Genomic DNA, 15,000 nt, shown 5'->3' with positions numbered 1-15,000 from the left:
AATCTCCAGTACATTATATAAATAGGGATGAAAACCCTAAAGCTTACAGCACCTGGCAATCCCAGGCGGTCTCCCATCCAAGTAGTAACCAGAACCAAACATGCTAAGATTCAGACATCGGGCATTGACTCTTTTTTTTTTTTTTTTTGCACGATTATTATATAATTAGTGAAAAAATTCAAAAAAGTAAAAAAATTTGAAAAATTTCCAAAAAGCTTTCAGCACCTGGTATTCCCAGGCGGTTTCCCATCCAAGTACTAAACAGGCATAGCCAGGTATGGCCGTAAGCGAAGGCTGCTGCAGAGAGAGGGCTATTTAAAGATCAGCCACTCTAATCTCCAGTTCAATATATAAGTAGGGAAGAAAACCCAAAAGCTTACAGCACCTGGTATTATTCTCAGGCAGTCTCCCATCCAAGTAATAACCAGAACCAAACATTCTAAGATTCAGAGATCTGGCATTGACTCTTTTTTTTTTTCAAGATTATTACATAACTAATGAAAATTTTCCAAAAAGCTTACAGCACCTGGTATTCCCAGGCGGTCTCCCATCCAAGTACTAACCAGGCCCAAACCTGCTTAGCTTCCGAGATCAGACGAGATCGGGCATAGCCAGGTTGGTATGGCCGTAAGCGAAAGCTGCTGCAAAGAGAGGGCTAATTAAAGATCAGCCACTGTAATCTCCAGTACATTATATAAATAGGGACGAAAACCCTAAAGCTTACAGCACCTGGCAATCCCAGGCAGTCTCCCATCCAAGTAGTAACCAGAACCAAACATGCTAAGATTCAGACATCGGGCATTGACTCTTTTTTTTTTTTTTTGCACGATTATTATATAATTAGTGAAAAAATTCCAAAAAGTAAAAAAATTTGAAAAATTTCCAAAAAGCTTTCAGCACCTGGTATTCCCAGGCGGTTTCCCATCCAAGTACTAAACAGGCATAGCCAGGTATGGCCGTAAGCGAAGGCTGCTGCAGAGAGAGGGCTATTTAAAGATCAGCCACTCTAATCTCCAGTTCAATATATAAGTAGGGAAGAAAACCCAAAAGCTTACAGCACCTGGTATTATTCTCAGGCAGTCTCCCATCCAAGTAATAACCAGAACCAAACATTCTAAGATTCAGAGATCTGGCATTGACTCTTTTTTTTTTTTTTTTAAGATTATTACATAACTAATGAAAATTTTCCAAAAAGCTTACAGCACCTGGTATTCCCAGGCGGTCTCCCATCCAAGTACTAACCAAGCCCAAACCTGCTTAGCTTCCGAGATCAGACGAGATCAGGCATAGCCAGGTTGGTATGGCCGTAAGCGAAACCTGCTGCAAAGAGCGGGCTATTTAAAGATCAGACACTCTAATCTCCAGTTCATTATATAAGTTCGGAATAAAACCCAAAAGCTTACAGCACCTGGTATTCCCAGGCGGTCTCCCATCCAAGTACTAACCAGGCCCAAACCTGCTTAGCTTCCGAGATCAGACGAGATCGGGCATAGCTTTTTTTTTTTTTTTTTTTTTTTTTTTATTGGAGATTTCAGTTATTACAAAACAAACACATTTTCTTAGTCATACAATTTCATTCATCTCATAATCAAACTAACATCGTCATTGAAGTTTGTTGCTGAAGGAATAAAATTCACATTACATAACAATATGTCATCTTAATCATCTTCTCCTGGCATGTAAAAATGCTTTTGTTTAAAGATACATATAACATCATTTGTGAAAATTTTATAAAAATCCGCCATCTGGTTTTCCAATTTAAAATAATTGTATAACATTTCTACATAACTTTCAACCATTTGTTTAAAAAGCACCCATAAGTTTAAAATACAATCTCTGTTTCTGGTTACATTTCTCCTTTTCAATATTGCTTTTTTTGCCAAGATTAAAAACAAATTCACAAGTTTCTTATTTTCTTTGTTCTCTGTCATTCCCAGCATAAAAAACCTTTTCCAGTCAGTAACCTCTTCATTTTCTCTTAATTCTTTGACAATTTCTTTCAGTTCATTAAAAAATGGGTTAAGTTTTCCACATAATAAAAACAAATGTAAAATACCTTCATCTTCTTTTTTACAGACTTTACATTGAGCATTTGTTGCCTTCTGCATTATACACAATCTCATTTCTGTATAGATCACATTTTGTCTGATAAAATAGTCTAAACATTCTAAATCTACATCCAACCATTTCCATGTTCTATTCTTCCAAATGCCTTTTTCTTCGATTTCATTAAAATGCCTTAACCAAATCTGGTTGGCAACAGGTTTTTTAAAAACTCTATTTATAAAAAACTCATAGAACATTTTCACAGTACACAAATTAAAATCCACCCTCTTTTCTTTAAATTTTAAAAACACCATCATTTTATTTTCTCGTTCTCCCTTCTTTTTAATCTCATCTAGCCATTGCCTTGGGATTGCTTTCTTGACATCTTCATACTGTTTTTTTAAAACCATGACATTAAAATCCTCCTTCTCCTCCTCCATTGCATCTTTAATCACTTGGAGTGGTAAAAATCCCTCTTTCACCTCCCATAAAACATCTCTCACTTTTACGATCCCCACTTTTAGCCACTTCTTAAAATAGATATCTCGCTCGTGTATCTTTATTTTGTCATTTAAAAACAGAGGCTGATTTAAAATCGCTTCCCTCCCCTCCGGATTAAAATCCACCTCTGTTAAAAAAAGCCTCCAAGCATTTAAAACCTCTTTATAAAACTGTGGTATCCCCTCCATCATCCAACTTTTCAACTTCATCCATAAAATGTTTCCCCCAAGGTTAAAATTCCCACTTTTATTTAAATAAAAACCCATCAATTTCTTCCATTCATCTCTCTTCTTATCATCCAAATATTTCTTAACCACTTTTACCCTCATGCTTTTCATCTTCTGTTCCACATCGACTAAACCCATCCCTCCCTCTTCTGGTTTTCCTATCAGCGTATTGTACGCTATCCTTGGAGGCTTTTTTTCCCATAAAAATTCTAAAATACTCTTTTTTATTCTCTTAAAAACCCAGTTTGGCAATGGCATCACATGTAATTTGTACCACATTTTTGATAACATTAACATGTTTACAATTAAAATTTTTCCTTTCAAACTTAAAAACCTGTTTCTCCAAAAAATCAGTCTCCTATCCATCCCTCCCAATGTCTCATCCCACATATTATCAACAGTTTCCTTCTCATTCTTTGCTAACCCCGCTCCTAAAATCCTCATTTCTTGTACCTCTAGGAATTTAACAACCCCCGTTAAAACCTCTGACCTTCCGAACTTCATATATACTGTTTTTTCTTCATTTATTTTTGCACCTGATCCCTCACAATAGCATTTCATTTTTTCCATTACTTCTTTAACACTTTCTATATTTTCAACAATAATTGTGGTATCATCCGCATACTGGAATATTTTAGTCAGTTCCTCTTTTTCTTCTAGTTTTATTCCCTTTATTTTTTTCTCTCTGTTTATTAAAAGCCCTAATGGTTCAGCCACCAAAGAATATAACTTCGCTGACAGTGGACACCCTTGTCTTATAGACCTTAAAACTTTAAAAGGTTCCGTTAAAAAACCATTACATTTAACTTTTGTTAAAATATCGCTGTATAAAACTGAGATCCATTTTATAAAATTCTCTCCAAAACCAAATTGTTTTAAAACCGCCAATAAAAACCCATGCTCCACTCTGTCAAAAGCCTTCTCGAAATCCATGCTTATTATATATGCCTCCTTTCCTTTTTCTTTTATGTACCCCATTATATCTCTTATGCTACTCGTGATATCTGCTATGTCCCTCCCCTTTACTCCATATGCCTGGTTAGTCTCTATTATGTTTGGCATAATATTTTTTAATCTGTTCGCTAAAACCCTGGCTAAAATTTTAAAATCTGTGTTTAACATTGTAATGGGCCTAAAATTCCTCAGTTCCGCTTTGTCTCCTTTTCTCTTGTAGATTATTTTCATTAAGCCTAAGCCCATTCTTGGGTGTACTCTTTCTTTTTTAAAAACCTCTTCATAGACTTCTTTTAAAATCGGGCTTACTTTTTCTTTAAAAACCTTATAAAACTCACTTCCAATACCATCTATTCCTGGGCTTTTCTTCACACTTAGCTGATTTATTGCTTGTATAATTTCCTCAGTTGTTATTCCCTTATCACATTCCTTTTTATCTCCCTCACCGACTTTTCGTGTTATCTGTTGTAACAAAATGTTCCTTTTTTCCTCATCCCCTTCCTCTGATCTAAAAAGTTCTTCATAATATGTGCTTATTTCCTTTAAAATTCCCTCCGTGCTTAAAACAACTTGTCCTTCCTTATTCCTAAGTTCTTTAATTATTCCCGCCTTCGCCCTGCTTTTCTCAAGGTTAAAAAAGAATCTACTACATTTTTCCCCTTCTACTGTATATTTAGCTTTACTTCTTAACGTTGCCCCTTTATATTTTCCTTCTTCGATTTTCCTCAACTTTTCCTCCACTTCAATTACTCTTTGCACGTTTACTTCATTTTTATTTAACTCCTCTCTTAACGTCTTTCTTATTTCTTGTTCCTTTGTTCTTTTTACCTTTTGTAACAATTTACAGTAATTCATTACATATTTCTTTATGTCATATTTCATGTTTTCCCACCATTGCCTTTTATCTTCTATGTACATCAAGTCTTTTTTCCCCTCATCTAATTTATTTTCTATCTCTTTTTTAAAACTCTCTTCCTTTAAAACTTCAGTGTTTAAAATCCATACCCCTGGTCCCCTCATTTCCTTTTTAAAATCCATTCTCATTTGCACCATTTTGTGATCACTTAAAGTCGTTTCTTTATAAAACACTCCATCAATAAAACATTCCAAATTCCTAGTACTTAAAAAGTAGTCTATTCTAGTTTGACACATAAAATTCCCTACCAGCTGTCTTCTTGTAAATTCCCTCTTTTTCCCATTTCTTTCTCTCCACACATCAATCATGTTCTTCTCCTCCATCAATGAAATTAACTCCTTTCTTCCCCCATCCGATTTAAAAACCATTCCGTTAGCCATATCCATTTTACTAAAAACAGTGTTAAAATCCCCCGCAATTATTACCCTCTTCCATTTTTCCATTAATTCAGCTATTACATTAAAATATTTTTTCTTTTCTATTTCTTCATTTGGAGCATGTACGTTTACTAAAATAAAATCATCTTCATCCATCTTAATTTCTACAGCCATGCATTTTCCTTTTGTGTCATTATACATTTGCTTTGACCTGATACCTCTATCGTTTCTTATTAACATCGCAACTCCTCCTCCTATTTTTCCCTCAGCATTATTAAAAAATAATTCCCCTTCCCATCTTTTTTTAAAATCCTCCATTACACTCTCTTTCCAGTTTGTTTCTTGCAATAAAATCACATCTTCATCCCTGCACAGTTCCTTGACTTTTTCAAATTTCACACCATTGATTAACCCTCTTGCATTAAAAGTAACAATTTTCAACACAATTAAAAAAGATAAAAAGACAAACTTTAGCATCATAATTTCGTTATCCTACTTCCTCCCCCTCTTTTGCACTTCTTCCACGGTCTTGTTTCACCTCATTACTTTGTTTACACATTTTATTTTTAGCTTTTTCTAAATTGGGTATTACCTTAACTTTTCTTCTTCTTTTATTGGATGTACTTGCAGTGCTGTCTCCGCCCATGTTTTCACTGTCTTTGTTATTTCTGTCCGTCTCACCGATCCATTCAGTCTCTTCTGGCTCTTCCGTTTCTGCTTTTCCAACCTCATTTAACTCCATCTGTACCTCCATTTCCACAATGTCCTGTGTTAACTCAGTCTTTTCAATCTCATTTTCATTGTCCTTGCTTACATTGTCCTCTCTTTGCATTTCTCCGGTGTCTTCCCTTTGCTCCTCTTCATTGTCTGTCTCATGCATCTGCCCACTCCCCCTCTCTTCTCCATTTTGCTGGTCTCCATACCAGCACTCGCATTTGTCCAGTACACAATTGCAGTCGGGACACATCACCACCTTACAGTCCCTCGCGAAGTGGCCTGTTTCCGAGCATTTAAAACATTTAAAGTCTGGACAGTCCTTCATCACATGATCAGGGCTCATACACAACCTGCAGGTTCTCACCTGCTTGCTATGTATCACTCTATAGTATTGTGGACCATCTTCCATTTCAATTCGAGTACTGTAGGGCAAGGAGGCCACTTCTTTTGGGAACTGTACCTTAAGGAACCTCGTTCCATCTTCTATGTTGGTGCCGGTATAAAATCTTCTTCTTATCTGAGAGACAGGAGTTACCCCCCATCCCTCCAGCTTCTGTAGAATCTCTGCATCATCCAGGTAAGCGGGCAGATGCATGAAAGAGACAACAAATTCTCTGTTATTCAATTTCTTAATTTCACATAGTTTTCCTTTAATCATCAATCCTTCGCTCAGATTTTCAATATCTTCTTCCTTTTCAAACGTAATTTCGTACTCCTTCATCATTTTGGGTCTTACAGCTAATATTTTTGTCACATCCAACTTATCTTTCAGCGCTTGTATTATGTCTTCTGCTTTTCCTTCGTGCACTTCAGTCAAATCCACTACTACTGTAGCTTCTTTGGTGTAGGTTCTTTTAAATCTCCTTTCAGGTCCATCCTTTTCTCGTTGAGTTTTTTCCAGTCCGTTTGTCATTTGCCGCCGTGTTCCTCGTGCCAAGTCCATGTCTGTTGCCGTAGTTCCATCCATTTTTCAAAAATAAATAAAACAAAAAACGAAAAAAAAAAACAACAAAAAACAAAAAACAAAATGATCCCTCCCAAACAGCTATGCTGTTGGGAGGACAAGTAACAAAAATAACCAAAAATTTAAACAAAAACAATTATTAAGACTCAAATAACCAAAAAAACAAAAAAAAACACAAACAATTTTGGGTGAACCTTCTTCACCCTTCTATAGCCACCTCACTTCCTGTTTCTCACTAGCTCTCTAGCGCCCTCAGGTTGGTATGGCCGTAAGCGAAAGCTGCTGCAAAGAGAGGGCTAATTAAAGATCAGCCACTGTAATCTCCAGTACATTATATAAATAGGGACGAAAACCCTAAAGCTTACAGCACCTGGCAATCCCAGGCGGTCTCCCATCCAAGTAGTAACCAGAACCAAACATGCTAAGATTCAGACATCGGGCATTGACTCTTTTTTTTTTTTTCTTTTTTTTTTTTTTTTTTTTGCACGATTATTATATAATTAGTGAAAAAATTCCAAAAAGTAAAAAAATTTGAAAAATTTCCAAAAAGCTTTCAGCTCCTGGTATTCCCAGGCGGTTTCCCATCCAAGTACTAACCAGGCATAGCCAGGTATGGCCGTAAGCGAAGGCTGCTGCAGAGAGAGGGCTATTTAAAGATCAGCCACTCTAATCTCCAGTTCAATATATAAGTAGGGAAGAAAACCCAAAAGCTTACAGCACCTGGTATTATTCTCAGGCAGTCTCCCATCCAAGTAATTACCAGAACCAAACATTCTAAGATTCAGAGATCTGGCATTGACTCTTTTTTTTTTTTTTCAAGATTATTACATAACTAATGAAAATTTTCCAAAAAGCTTACAGCACCTGGTATTCCCAGGCGGTCTCCCATCCAAGTACTAACCAAGCCCAAACCTGCTTAGCTTCCGAGATCAGACGAGATCAGGCATAGCCAGGTTGGTATGGCCGTAAGCGAAACCTGCTGCAAAGAGAGGGCTATTTAAAGATCAGACACTCTAATCTCCAGTTCATTATATAAGTTCGGAATAAAACCCAAAAGATTACAGCACCTGGTATTCCCAGGCGGTCTCCCATCCAAGTACTAACCAGGCCCAAACCTGCTTAGCTTCCGAGATCAGACGAGATCGGGCATAGCCAGGTTGGTATGGCCGTAAGCGAAAGCTGCTGCAAAGAGAGGGCTAATTAAAGATCAGCCACTGTAATCTCCAGTACATTATATAAATAGGGACGAAAACCCTAAAGCTTACAGCACCTGGCAATCCCAGGCAGTCTCCCATCCAAGTAGTAACCAGAACCAAACATGCTAAGATTCAGACATCGGGCATTGACTCTTTTTTTTTTTTTTTTTTTTTTTGCACGATTATTATATAATTAGTGAAAAAATTCCAAAAAGTAAAAAAATTTGAAAAATTTCCAAAAAGCTTTCAGCACCTGGTATTCCCAGGCGGTTTCCCATCCAAGTACTAAACAGGCATAGCCAGGTATGGCCGTAAGCGAAGGCTGCTGAAGAGAGAGGGCTATTTAAAGATCAGCCACTCTAATCTCCAGTTCAATATATAAGTAGGGAAGAAAACCCAAAAGCTTACAGCACCTGGTATTATTCTCAGGCAGTCTCCCATCCAAGTAATAACCAGAACCAAACATTCTAAGATTCAGAGATCTGGCATTGACTCTTTTTTTTTTTTTTTCAAGATTATTACATAACTAATGAAAATTTTCCAAAAAGCTTACAGCACCTGGTATTCCCAGGCGGTCTCCCATCCAAGTACTAACCAAGTCCAAACCTGCTTAGCTTCCGAGATCAGACGAGATCAGGCATAGCCAGGTTGGTATGGCCGTAAGCGAAACCTGCTGCAAAGAGAGGGCTATTTAAAGATCAGACACTCTAATCTCCAGTTCATTATATAAGTTCGGAATAAAACCCAAAAGCTTACAGCACCTGGTATTCCCAGGCGGTCTCCCATCCAAGTACTAACCAGGCCCAAACCTGCTTAGCTTCGGAGATCAGACGAGATCGGGCATAGCTTTTTTTTTTTTTTTTTTTTTTTTTTATTGGAGATTTCAGTTATTACAAAACAAACACATTTTCTTAGTCATACAATTTCATTCATCTCATAATCAAACTAACATCGTCATTGAAGTTTGTTGCTGAAGGAATAAAATTCACATTACATAACAATATGTCATCTTAATCATCTTCTCCTGGCATGTAAAAATGCTTTTGTTTAAAGATACATATAACATCATTTGTGAAAATTTTATAAAAATCCGCCATCTGGTTTTCCAATTTAAAAAAATTGTATAACATTTCTACATAACTTTCAACCATTTGTTTAAAAAGCACCCATAAGTTTAAAATACAATCTCTGTTTCTGGCTACATTTCTCCTTTTCAATATTGCTTTTTTTGCCAAGATTAAAAACAAATTCACAAGTTTCTTATTTTCTTTGTTCTCTGTCATTCCCAGCATAAAAAACCTTTTCCAGTCAGTAACCTCTTCATTTTCTCTTAATTCTTTGACAATTTCTTTCAGTTCATTAAAAAATGGGTTAAGTTTTCCACATAATAAAAACAAATGTAAAATACCTTCATCTTCTTTTTTACAGACTTTACATTGAGCATTTGTTGCCTTCTGCATTATACACAATCTCATTTCTGTATAGATCACATTTTGTCTGATAAAATAGTCTAAACATTCTAAATCTACATCCAACCATTTCCATGTTCTATTCTTCCAAATGCCTTTTTCTTCGATTTCATTAAAATGCCTTAACCAAATCTGGTTGGCAACAGGTTTTTTAAAAACTCTATTTATAAAAAACTCATAGAACATTTTCACAGTACACAAATTAAAATCCACCCTCTTTTCTTTAAATTTTAAAAACACCATCATTTTATTTTCTCGTTCTCCCTTCTTTTTAATCTCATCTAGCCATTGCCTTGGGATTGCTTTCTTGACATCTTCATACTGTTTTTTTAAAACCATGACATTAAAATCCTCCTTCTCCTCCTCCATTGCATCTTTAATCACTTGGAGTGGTAAAAATCCCTCTTTCACCTCCCATAAAACATCTCTCACTTTTACGATCCCCACTTTTAGCCACTTCTTAAAATAGATATCTCGCTCGTGTATCTTTATTTTGTCATTTAAAAACAGAGGCTGATTTAAAATCGCTTCCCTCCCCTCCGGATTAAAATCCACCTCTGTTAAAAAAAGCCTCCAAGCATTTAAAACCTCTTTATAAAACTGTGGTATCCCCTCCATCATCCAACTTTTCAACTTCATCCATAAAATGTTTTCCCCAAGGTTAAAATTCCCACATTTATTTAAATAAAAACCCATCAATTTCTTCCATTCATCTCTCTTCTTATCATCCAAATATTTCTTAACCACTTTTACCCTCATGCTTTTCATCTTCTGTTCCACATCGACTAAACCCATCCCTCCCTCTTCTGGTTTTCCTATCAGCGTATTGTACGCTATCCTTGGAGGCTTTTTTTCCCATAAAAATTCTAAAATACTCTTTTTTATTCTCTTAAAAACCCAGTTTGGCAATGGCATCACATGTAATTTGTACCACATTTTTGATAACATTAACATGTTTACAATTAAAATTTTTCCTTTCAAACTTAAAAACCTGTTTCTCCAAAAAATCAGTCTCCTATCCATCCCTCCCAATGTCTCATCCCACATATTATCAACAGTTTCCTTCTCATTCTTTGCTAACCCCGCTCCTAAAATCCTCATTTCTTGTACCTCTAGGAATTTAACAACCCCCGTTAAAACCTCTGACCTTCCGAACTTCATATATACTGTTTTTTCTTCATTTATTTTTGCACCTGATCCCTCACAATAGCATTTCATTTTTTCCATTACTTCTTTAACACTTTCTATATTTTCAACAATAATTGTGGTATCATCCGCATACTGGAATATTTTAGTCAGTTCCTCTTTTTCTTCTAGTTTTATTCCCTTTATTTTTTTCTCTCTGTTTATTAAAAGCCCTAATGGTTCAGCCACCAAAGAATATAACTTCGCTGACAGTGGACACCCTTGTCTTATAGACCTTAAAACTTTAAAAGGTTCCGTTAAAAAACCATTACATTTAACTTTTGTTAAAATATCGCTGTATAAAACTGAGATCCATTTTATAAAATTCTCTCCAAAACCAAATTGTTTTAAAACCGCCAATAAAAACCCATGCTCCACTCTGTCAAAAGCCTTCTCGAAATCCATGCTTATTATATATGCCTCCTTTCCTTTTTCTTTTATGTACCCCATTATATCTCTTATGCTACTCGTGATATCTGCTATGTCCCTCCCCTTTACTCCATATGCCTGGTTAGTCTCTATTATGTTTGGCATAATATTTTTTAATCTGTTCGCTAAAACCCTGGCTAAAATTTTAAAATCTGTGTTTAACATTGTAATGGGCCTAAAATTCCTCAGTTCCGCTTTGTCTCCTTTTCTCTTGTAGATTATTTTCATTAAGCCTAAGCCCATTCTTGGGTGTACTCTTTCTTTTTTAAAAACCTCTTCATAGACTTCTTTTAAAATCGGGCTTACTTTTTCTTTAAAAACCTTATAAAACTCACTTCCAATACCATCTATTCCTGGGCTTTTCTTCACACTTAGCTGATTTATTGCTTGTATAATTTCCTCAGTTGTTATTCCCTTATCACATTCCTTTTTATCTCCCTCACCGACTTTTCGTGTTATCTGTTGTAACAAAATGTTCCTTTTTTCCTCATCCCCTTCCTCTGATCTAAAAAGTTCTTCATAATATGTGCTTATTTCCTTTAAAATTCCCTCCGTGCTTAAAACAACTTGTCCTTCCTTATTCCTAAGTTCTTTAATTATTCCCGCCTTCGCCCTGCTTTTCTCAAGGTTAAAAAAGAATCTACTACATTTTTCCCCTTCTACTGTATATTTAGCTTTACTTCTTAACGTTGCCCCTTTATATTTTCCTTCTTCGATTTTCCTCAACTTTTCCTCCACTTCAATTACTCTTTGCACGTTTACTTCATTTTTATTTAACTCCTCTCTTAACGTCTTTCTTATTTCTTGTTCCTTTGTTCTTTTTACCTTTTGTAACAATTTACAGTAATTCATTACATATTTCTTTATGTCATATTTCATGTTTTCCCACCATTGCCTTTTATCTTCTATGTACATCAAGTCTTTTTTCCCCTCATCTAATTTATTTTCTATCTCTTTTTTAAAACTCTCTTCCTTTAAAACTTCAGTGTTTAAAATCCATACCCCTGGTCCCCTCATTTCCTTTTTAAAATCCATTCTCATTTGCACCATTTTGTGATCACTTAAAGTCGTTTCTTTATAAAACACTCCATCAATAAAACATTCCAAATTCCTAGTACTTAAAAAGTAGTCTATTCTAGTTTGACACATAAAATTCCCTACCAGCTGTCTTCTTGTAAATTCCCTCTTTTTCCCATTTCTTTCTCTCCACACATCAATCATGTTCTTCTCCTCCATCAATGAAATTAACTCCTTTCTTCCCCCATCCGATTTAAAAACCATTCCGTTAGCCATATCCATTTTACTAAAAACAGTGTTAAAATCCCCCGCAATTATTACCCTCTTCCATTTTTCCATTAATTCAGCTATTACATTAAAATATTTTTTCTTTTCTATTTCTTCATTTGGAGCATGTACGTTTACTAAAATAAAATCATCTTCATCCATCTTAATTTCTACAGCCATGCATTTTCCTTTTGTGTCATTATACATTTGCTTTGACCTGATACCTCTATCGTTTCTTATTAACATCGCAACTCCTCCTCCTATTTTTCCCTCAGCATTATTAAAAAATAATTCCCCTTCCCATCTTTTTTTAAAATCCTCCATTACACTCTCTTTCCAGTTTGTTTCTTGCAATAAAATCACATCTTCATCCCTGCACAGTTCCTTGACTTTTTCAAATTTCACACCATTGATTAACCCTCTTGCATTAAAAGTAACAATTTTCAACACAATTAAAAAAGATAAAAAGACAAACTTTAGCATCATAATTTCGTTATCCTACTTCCTCCCCCTCTTTTGCACTTCTTCCACAGTCTTGTTTCACCTCATTACTTTGTTTACACATTTTATTTTTAGCTTTTTCTAAATTGGGTATTACCTTAACTTTTCTTCTTCTTTTATTGGATGTACTTGCAGTGCTGTCTCCGCCCATGTTTTCACTGTCTTTGTTATTTCTGTCCGTCTCACCGATCCATTCAGTCTCTTCTGGCTCTTCCGTTTCTGCTTTTCCAACCTCATTTAACTCCATCTGTACCTCCATTTCCACAATGTCCTGTGTTAACTCAGTCTTTTCAATCTCATTTTCATTGTCCTTGCTTACATTGTCCTCTCTTTGCATTTCTCCGGTGTCTTCCCTTTGCTCCTCTTCATTGTCTGTCTCATGCATCTGCCCACTCCCCCTCTCTTCTCCATTTTGCTGGTCTCCATACCAGCACTCGCATTTGTCCAGTACACAATTGCAGTCGGGACACATCACCACCTTACAGTCCCTCGCGAAGTGGCCTGTTTCCGAGCATTTAAAACATTTAAAGTCTGGACAGTCCTTCATCACATGATCAGGGCTCATACACAACCTGCAGGTTCTCACCTGCTTGCTATGTATCACTCTATAGTATTGTGGACCATCTTCCATTTCAATTCGAGTACTGTAGGGCAAGGAGGCCACTTCTTTTGGGAACTGTACCTTAAGGAACCTCGTTCCATCTTCTATGTTGGTGCCGGTATAAAATCTTCTTCTTATCTGAGAGACAGGAGTTACCCCCCATCCCTCCAGCTTCTGTAGAATCTCTGCATCATCCAGGTAAGCGGGCAGATGCATGAAAGAGACAACAAATTCTCTGTTATTCAATTTCTTAATTTCACATAGTTTTCCTTTAATCATCAATCCTTCGCTCAGATTTTCAATATCTTCTTCCTTTTCAAACGTAATTTCGTACTCCTTCATCATTTTGGGTCTTACAGCTAATATTTTTGTCACATCCAACTTATCTTTCAGCGCTTGTATTATGTCTTCTGCTTTTCCTTCGTGCACTTCAGTCAAATCCACTACTACTGTAGCTTCTTTGGTGTAGGTTCTTTTAAATCTCCTTTCAGGTCCATCCTTTTCTCGTTGAGTTTTTTCCAGTCCGTTTGTCATTTGCCGCCGTGTTCCTCGTGCCAAGTCCATGTCTGTTGCCGTAGTTCCATCCATTTTTCAAAAATAAATAAAACAAAAAACGAAAAAAAAAAACAACAAAAAACAAAAAACAAAATGATCCCTCCCAAACAGCTATGCTGTTGGGAGGACAAGTAACAAAAATAACCAAAAATTTAAACAAAAACAATTATTAAGACTCAAATAACCAAAAAAACAAAAAAAAACACAAACAATTTTGGGTGAACCTTCTTCACCCTTCTATAGCCACCTCACTTCCTGTTTCTCACTAGCTCTCTAGCGCCCTCAGGTTGGTATGGCCGTAAGCGAAAGCTGCTGCAAAGAGAGGGCTAATTAAAGATCAGCCACTGTAATCTCCAGTACATTATATAAATAGGGACGAAAACCCTAAAGCTTAGAGCACCTGGCAATCCCAGGCGGTCTCCCATCCAAGTAGTAACCAGAACCAAACATGCTAAGATTCAGACATCGGGCATTGACTCTTTTTTTTTTTTTCTTTTTTTTTTTTTTTTTTTGCACGATTATTATATAATTAGTGAAAAAATTCCAAAAAGTAAAAAAATTTGAAAAATTTCCAAAAAGCTTTCAGCTCCTGGTATTCCCAGGCGGTTTCCCATCCAAGTACTAACCAGGCATAGCCAGGTATGGCCGTAAGCGAAGGCTGCTGCAGAGAGAGGGCTATTTAAAGATCAGCCACTCTAATCTCCAGTTCAATATATAAGTAGGGAAGAAAACCCAAAAGCTTACAGCACCTGGTATTATTCTCAGGCAGTCTCCCATCCAAGTAATTACCAGAACCAAACATTCTAAGATTCAGAGATCTGGCATTGACTCTTTTTTTTTTTTTTCAAGATTATTACATAACTAATGAAAATTTTCCAAAAAGCTTACAGCACCTGGTATTCCCAGGCGGTCTCCCATCCAAGTACTAACCAAGCCCAAACCTGCTTAGCTTCCGAGATCAGACGAGATCAGGCATAGCCAGGTTGGTATGGCCGTAAGCGAAACCTGCTGCAAAGAGAGGTCTATTTAAAGATCAGACACTCTAATCTCCAGTTCATTATATAAGTTCGGAATAAAA

At 36.2% G+C, this 15,000-nt stretch overlaps 6 non-coding genes across 6 annotated transcripts; all 6 read right to left on the bottom strand.

Annotated features, from left to right (window-relative positions):
• Positions 1-514: 514 nt before the first annotated feature.
• Positions 515-633, bottom strand: LOC132139316 (5S ribosomal RNA). Its single transcript, XR_009433540.1, has one exon. It is a non-coding gene; the product is annotated as a 5S ribosomal RNA (ribosomal RNA).
• Positions 634-1,193: 560 nt separating this feature from the next.
• LOC132138143 (5S ribosomal RNA) lies at positions 1,194-1,312 on the bottom strand. The gene has a single exon (XR_009432449.1). It is a non-coding gene; the product is annotated as a 5S ribosomal RNA (ribosomal RNA).
• A 6,242-nt stretch (positions 1,313-7,554) lies between these two features.
• Positions 7,555-7,673, bottom strand: LOC132138142 (5S ribosomal RNA). The gene has a single exon (XR_009432448.1). It is a non-coding gene; the product is annotated as a 5S ribosomal RNA (ribosomal RNA).
• Positions 7,674-7,757: 84 nt separating this feature from the next.
• LOC132137788 (5S ribosomal RNA) lies at positions 7,758-7,876 on the bottom strand. The gene has a single exon (XR_009432110.1). It is a non-coding gene; the product is annotated as a 5S ribosomal RNA (ribosomal RNA).
• A 568-nt stretch (positions 7,877-8,444) lies between these two features.
• On the bottom strand, positions 8,445-8,563 carry LOC132138550 (5S ribosomal RNA). Its single transcript, XR_009432838.1, has one exon. It is a non-coding gene; the product is annotated as a 5S ribosomal RNA (ribosomal RNA).
• Positions 8,564-14,803: 6,240 nt separating this feature from the next.
• Positions 14,804-14,922, bottom strand: LOC132138141 (5S ribosomal RNA). Its single transcript, XR_009432447.1, has one exon. It is a non-coding gene; the product is annotated as a 5S ribosomal RNA (ribosomal RNA).
• Positions 14,923-15,000: the final 78 nt, after the last annotated feature.

Source organism: Carassius carassius, unplaced genomic scaffold (assembly GCF_963082965.1).
Source record: "Carassius carassius unplaced genomic scaffold, fCarCar2.1 SCAFFOLD_57, whole genome shotgun sequence".
NCBI classification, from domain to species: domain Eukaryota; kingdom Metazoa; phylum Chordata; class Actinopteri; order Cypriniformes; family Cyprinidae; genus Carassius; species Carassius carassius.
This window is presented reverse-complemented; position numbering and strand designations above follow the sequence as displayed.